This window comes from Arachis hypogaea, chromosome 14 (assembly GCF_003086295.3).
Source record: "Arachis hypogaea cultivar Tifrunner chromosome 14, arahy.Tifrunner.gnm2.J5K5, whole genome shotgun sequence".
In the NCBI taxonomy this organism is placed as follows: domain Eukaryota; kingdom Viridiplantae; phylum Streptophyta; class Magnoliopsida; order Fabales; family Fabaceae; genus Arachis; species Arachis hypogaea.
The window spans coordinates 38440119-38447569 of record NC_092049.1 but is presented as its reverse complement, the minus strand read 5'-3'; the positions used below and the strand labels follow the sequence as shown (position 1 = coordinate 38447569).

General features: G+C 40.8%; 1 non-coding gene across 1 annotated transcript; it reads left to right on the top strand.

Annotated features, from left to right (window-relative positions):
* The first annotated feature begins 1807 nt into the window (after positions 1 to 1807).
* Positions 1808 to 1914, top strand: LOC112745261 (small nucleolar RNA R71). Its single transcript, XR_003173197.1, has one exon. It is a non-coding gene; the product is annotated as a small nucleolar RNA R71 (small nucleolar RNA).
* Positions 1915 to 7451: the final 5537 nt, after the last annotated feature.

Below are 7451 nucleotides of genomic sequence, written 5' to 3'. Positions count from 1 at the left end.
ACCTGCCTCTAGAGGTTTTGGTTCCTCCAACTTCTCCTTGAGCTGTGGCAATTGCTGTTTTCCTTGTTTGTCAGTTAAGGGGGTCTCAGAGTGAACTGACTGTGCTTCAGTGCTTGTTTCGTCCTTCAGTGTCTCATTGTCATTTGTGCTTAGTTCCTTGTCCTCTTGATCTGTTTCTTGTGAGAGTTTGAAAACATTGAAGCTGAGTCGTTCATCATGGATTCTCAATATTAGCTCCCCTTTCTCTACATCGATAAGTGCTCTGGCCGTAGCTAGAAATGGTCTTCCCAATATGATTGGGTGAGTGTGACTTTCTTCCATGTCCAGAATGACAAAGTCTGTTGGGAGAAAGTACTTCCCAACCTTTAGCAACACATTTTCCACCACTCCTATTGCTTGCTTTTGAGTTTTGTCAGCCAGTCTGATAATGACATCTGTAGGCATTATCTCATTGATCTGTAGCCTCTTCACCAGGGATAAGGGCAGTAAGTTGATGCTGGCCCCTAGATCACATAGTGCTCTGTCGAACATAGTTTCACCTATGGCACAAGGGATATGAAAACTTCCTGGGTCTCTTCTTTTTGTAGGTAGCTCAGGTTGAATAAGGGCACTACATTCCTTGTTCATCACTATAGTCTGCCCTCCCTTGAGTGAGCTTTTCCTGGGAAGAAGTTCCTTCATATATTTGATGAATGCAGGCATTTGTTGAATTGCCTTGATGAATGGTATGTTCACATGCAGAGATGCAAACAAGTCTAGGAACCTTGAGTATATTCTTTTTCCCACAGCACCATTGAGCAGTTGAGGGAATGGTGCATAGAGCTTCAGCAACTCTTGTAGTGAGATTTCTGGTTCTTTGTGATCTCTATCCTCCTCCTTTGTTGAGTTGTCTTCAGGTTGTTTGCACATTTTGCCTTGCTTGTCTTCAATCTCTTGATCGCTTGTAGTGACCATTTTGCAATCTTCCCATCTTACTTTCTTTGCTTCTCCCTTGGGGTTTTTCTCAGTGTCACTTGGGAAGCTATCAGTAGGTTTGGAAATCTTCTCAGCTAAATATCCCACCTAGAATTCCATCTTCCTAATGGTTTCTCCCTGGTTCTTAATATTGGCTCGCACCTCCTCTTTGAACACCTTATTTTCTTGAATCTCTTGGCTTATTCCTTCAAGTAAGGCTTCAATCTTAGAGAGCCTGTCATCAATTGATGAGTGGTTCGGAGCTGATGTGCTATTTTGGTTTTGATAAGTGTGTGGAGAGTTATTGTTGTGGGGGTGTTGAGATGTCCTCTGGGTGAATTGTTGGTGAGCTGCATTGTTGTTGGAATTGTAACGTCTCTGGTCTTGGTTTTGATCTTGCTCACTTCCCCACCCAAAGTTCGGTTGATTTCTCCATCCAGGGTTGTAAGTCTTAGAGTATGGATCATAGTTTTTCCTTGGTGAATTCCCAATGTAGTTGGCTTGCTCCTGACTCCCTTCTGCTTCTTGGTTCACTCCTTCTTGTGTTGTTGATGAAGTGGAGATTGCTGCTACTTGGTTCATCTCCATCTTCTTGATGAGGTCAGCCAGCTGCTGAGTAATGAGCTTGTTTTGGGCCAACAGAGCATCTACATTGTTTAGCTCCATCACTCCTCTTGTGTTCCCTCTTTCGGAAGCATAGAAGTAGTCGTTTTCTGCTACTGTTTCAATAACATCTATAGCTTCCTCAATGGTCTTTTTCTTGTTCAAAGACCCTCCAGATGAATGATCTACTGCCTTCTTTGACTCATAAGAGAGCCCTTCATAGAAAATGTGCAGCTGGACCCATTCGTTGAACATATCAGGTAGACACCTCCTTATTAAGTCTTTGAACCTCTCCCATGCTTCATACAGAGTCTCACCATCCTGTTGCCTGAAGGTTTGAACCTCAGCTCTCAGCCTATTGATTCGTTGAGGAGGGTAGAATCTTGCTAAGAATTTATTCACCACATCCTCCCAAGTTGTCAAGCTCTCCCTTGGGAAGGATTCCAGCCACTTGGCTGCCTTGTCTCTGAGTGAGAAGGGAAATAAGAGCAATCTATAGGCGTCAGGATGAACACCATTAGATTTCACTATGTCACATATTCTCAGGAAGGTGATCAAATGTTGGTTGGGATCTTCTTGAATACCTCCTCCAAACGAACAGTTGTTCTGAACAAGGGTGATGAGCTGTGGTTTAAGTTCAAAGTTGTTGGCATGGATTGTTGGCTTTTGGATGCTACTTCCACAATTGCCTGGGTTTGGATTAATGTAAGAGCCCAAAACTCTTCTATCCTCCCCAGCATGATTTGCTCCACCTCCTCTGCCATGGTTGTGAGTCTCTTCTTCATGATGATTTTCCATGTTTTCTTCCATGTTTGGTTCAAAGTATTCCTCAAACTGTTCCTCCTCTTCTTCAGCACCAACTATTCGTTTTCCTCTTGCCTCCCTCCTTAGTTTAAGGAAGGTTTTCTCTGGTTCAGAATCAAAGGAAGTTGAAGCCCCGCTTCTTCTCCCTGTCATACAACCAACAAGTACAAGCAGAGAAGATAGGTGCAGACAGTATTTATGTCAGAATTGATGTTAGTTGTGGGTGATGCAATATATCAAACAGTTAGTGGGTTAGAAAACAGAATTGAAAATAACAAAGAAAAACAAAAGAGTAGATGGAGAAGGGAAGAAGTTTAACTAAAACAAAAAGCAAATCAATCAAACAGAAAATGAAATACACAAAATAAAATGCTCAATCTAGTGACCTTCCAATCTAATCATTGTTGATGCACAATCAATCCCCGGCAACGGCGCCATAAACTTGATGCGTGGAAAACTTGTCTCTCCACAAATCTCCCTTCGGCAAGTGTACCGAAGTTGTCGTCAAGTAAAAACTCACAATAGAGTGAGGTCGAATCCCACAGGGATTGATTGATCAAGCAACTTTAATTAGAAGAATATTCTAGTTGAGCGAATCCAGAATTTGGGTTGAGAGTTGCAGAAAATAAAATGGCGGAAATGTAAATAACAGAAAAGTAAATGCTAGAATTAAAGGACTGGAAGTAAATGACTGAAAATAAAATGCAGAATTGTAAATGGGAATGGGGGATTTGCTCATAAAAGTAAATCGCAGAAATTAAAGAGAATGGGTAAGATTAGAGATGGGGAGTTCATTGGGCTTAGGAGATGTTGCAATTCTCCGGATCAAGTTCATTTTCATCTCTTCCTCAATCAATGCACTCATTGATCTCCTTGGCAATCTTAAGTGATTGAATTACAATTCCTTGCAATTCAATCTCTCAAATCTTGATCAATAGCCAATTCCTTGGTCAATTGCTCATGAGAAGAGATGAAGTATGGTCACTGATTATACCACATGCATTTCCCAAACCAAGTATTGAGAGGGTTACAGTCACATACCCATCCAAACCCAATTTGGTCCAGCATGAGAAAGCATTTCTAGCTTGATCTCTTCATTCCTCTTCCAAGGTTCAAAAGAGATCCAAGTTTGAATAGCTTCTCTTCCAAGATAACTACTCAATTGGATGAAGATCGAAAGCTTTCAAGTAAAATCAAGAGGAAAGATAGAAGAAGAACAATGAAAATTAGTATTGATCCATCAAATTACAACAGAGCTCCCTAACCCAATGAAAGGGGTTTAGTTGTTCATAGCTCTTGAAAATGAAAACAAAGATGGAGAATACATCATAAAACTAGAAATTGCAAAGAAAGTAAATACAGAAAGTGGTTCTTCAGCCTCCAGAACTCCTTTACAATTCAAAGTTACTCCTATATATACTACTCTTCTCAGCTTCTAGTTTACTCTTCAAGTCTTGGGCCTTTGGATCTTGAGTTTGAAGCAGTTCTTTCCTTCATTTGGGCTTGGCTTTACTTGCAGAGAGAAAGTGCTAAGTGGGCAGAGACTTCAGCTCAGGACGTTAGGGGTGTTAATATTTAGTGAGAATATAAGTTCGAAAACGTTAGTAACACTTAACATTGTCACTAACGTTCCAATGCACCCCTTTGCCTTACGTTAAAACCCACGTTAACTAGGTTAACGTGGCTTTTAACGTTGCCTTGTTAGTCCTTCGAGAACGTTAGTGACACTCAACATTGTCACTAACGTTCCAGTGTGCCCCTTCTTGTTTCACGTTAAAGCCCACGTTAACTAGGTTAACGTGGCTTCTAACGTGGTCCTTGCCAACCTTCGAGAATGTTAGTGACACTCAACATTATCACTAACGTTCCAATGTGCCCCTGGGTCTCACGTTAGAGTCCACGTTAACTAGGTTAATGTGGCTTCTAACGTGGCCATCTTTTAGCCATCCCAACGTTAGTGACAATGTTGAGTGTCACTAACGTTGGCTCATCTTTCATTTCTCATCGTTAGCTTCCACGTTAACCAAGTTAACGTGGAGGTTAATGTGACTCTTGGGGGTTGTGTGGTTGCTTCAACGTTAGTGACAATGTTGAGTGTCACTAACGTTATCGACAACTCTTCATCCTCTACGTTAATTCCCACGTTAACCAAGTTAACGTGGGAGTTAACGTGGTACTTAGCACCATAGGCCAACGTTAGTGACAATGTTGAGTGTCACTAACGTTGGCTTCTCTTCCTCCCCCTTAACGTTAGAGGCCACGTTAACTAGGTTAACGTGGCTTCTAACGTGGCCACTTATGAGTGATTGCCAATGTTAGTGACAATGTTGAGTGTCACTAACGTTGGCTCAACTTCTCTTCTCCACGTTAGAGTTCACGTTAACTTGGTTAACGTGACTCTCTAACGTGGGCATTGATGGCTTTCTTTGAGAGTGTTATTGGCAATCACTTTTCTCATTAATCCTTGCAAGTTACCTCCCCTTTCTTGCTCCTTTTTGGTCCTGAAATCAAGCAACAAAGTGCATCAAAGCTCCAGTCCAAGTCATGAGTAATGCAACATAATATTTGTCACTAAACTTATGCAAAATCCTCATGAAATCATGTAAAATGCACAATGTGTGCTTGAGTCAAGGCATAAGTGAATATTTACCCAAAACTAGCTTATTTCCTAAAGAAATGCATGAAACTAACCTAAAAACAGTAAAGAAAAGGTCAGTGAAACTGGCCAAGATGCCCTAGCATCAAGGCACTAAGAGCTAAGCTATCTGATAGGTTAATGAAAAAACTGGCGAGTCTGTCGGTTGCAGACTTTTAAGAGTCTGAAATTGGAAAAGATTCATGCCAGACCCCTGCGATGACTCTCTCGGGAATCTTCTCACCGAGAAGGGATCTGGGAGAAGATATCAAAAAAGGGAAGGATCTTCAAAAGTCTTCAAATGTGCCACTGAAAGAAAACAAGGAGAAAAAGAAAGAAGCTGAAAAAATGAGATAAATGAGCAACCAGAAAATGGAACAAAGCAGTTGAGGAATGGAGGAAAGGAAGAAAAGGAAAATATAGAAGATCAGAAAACAAGAGCCTCTAATGTACCAAATGATATCACCAACTCAGGGGGAGAAGAGAAGTCTATAATGGAGAAAAAATGGGAGCGACAAGCCAGAGAGGGATTGAAAAACATAGTAATGAGCTCAGATCTAGAAAACAAAGCACAAAAGAGGAAAGGTAGTCCAGTGGAAGAAATGGAGACTGATGAAATGACAACAAAGAACAAGAAAAATGCAACCACACAAAGATCGATAGAGGCTGCTGGGCAGCCCCACCGAGAACCATGAAAATTCTGAGTTGGAATTGTTGTGGGCTTGGAAACCGATGGAAAATACGAGCTTTAAACAAGCTCATCCAACAAAAAGCTCCCAACCTTGTCTTCCTCATGGATACAAGGAAGAAGGCGAACGAGATAGTGAGGTTGAGATAAAGGCAGTCTACAAATCATAATTAGAGTTGATTGTAAGGGTGAAGGAAGACAAAGAGGTAGGGGTCTAGCAATGTTGTGGGACAGATAAATAGATATCAAATTGATATCCATGTCATCCAACCACATCGACATGGAAGTGAAAATGGAAGATAACGGCTGTGTTTGGAGAGCGATTGGGTTTTATAGTTTTCCAGAAAATCAAAACAAGCATGCTAGTTGGGAACTTATAAGGTCTCTTGGACAGAATTCTAATCTCTCCTGGATGAAAATTGGTTATTTCAACCAGGTTATGAGCCAAAGTGAGAAACAAGGAGGAGCCCCAGTTATTTTATCACAAGTAAGAGGCTTTCAAGAGGCTATCCAGACGAGTGAGCTTCTTGATTTCGGCTTCATTGGTAACTCTTTTACCTGGTCAAATGGTAAGATTGGGGAAGACAATATTCAAGAACGTCTAGACATAGCTATGGCGAACATAGAATGGAAGGAGAAGTTTCCAAAGTCAGTAATCCAACACTTAATTAGATATAAATCAGACCACTATCCCATACTTCTTGACTTAAATGGAAGTGAAAGATCGAGAAGGAAGAAAAGAAAAAAAATTCAAATTTGAAGAAATATGGGTGACGAATGAAAAATGTGAGCACATAGTGGAGGAACATGGAAAAACAACAGGGGGACATTAAGGAGAAGCTGGAAATATGCACTGAGAGGCTGGAAAACTGGGGACATGAAGCATTTGGGGACGTCCCGGGGAGAATTAGGATGAACCAAGAGAGACTGGACAATCTCAACAACCTCACAATCTGAGGAGACCCTGAGGAAGATTAAAGAGGTAGAGGCCGAACTAGACAACCTGATGCAAGGCAAAGAAATCTGGTGGTGCCAAAGATCTAGAGCTACATTACTGAACCATGGAGATAAAAATACCAAGTTCTTCCACCAAAAAGCTTCCTAGAGAAAAAGGAGGAATTGGGTGGATTCAATCACAGATGATGCGTGAATCAAGTACGAGGATAAAGAACAAATTGAAAGGGTAATGCAAATTTTTTTTGAGAAACTGTTTACATTGGAAGAAACTATAGATGTGAAAAAATCAGTTGATGTGGTGAGAGGCAGGATAAATGATGAAAGATTTGAAATCCTCAACGCTAATTTCACAAGCGAGAAAGTTTATCAAGCGCTTCAGCAAATGCAACCTACCAAAGCGCCAGGACCTGATGGTCTACCAGCCATCTTCTACCAAAGAATGTGAAAATGGGTTAGCAAGGATGTCACTGATGCTAGGGGTGTTCAAAACCAATTCAATCCGAACAAAACCGATCAACCGAACCGAAAAAAACCAAAAACCGAACAAACCGAAAACCAAAAAACTGAAAAAATAACATTTTGCAATTTTTTGCGGTTCGGTTCGGTTTTCGATTCTTTTAGTGAAAACCCTAACCGAACCGAACTGAATCGGTTCACTTAAAAACCTAATATATAAAGCCCCCTTGACGAATGGGATTTCCTGCTAGTAAAGAATTTCGCAAATAAATTCCCGTTGTAAGTATAGTTTCTAAACCAACAGAGAATTCTTTCGTACAAAAGTTTTAGTTGTCACTAAAGCAAACCCAATAA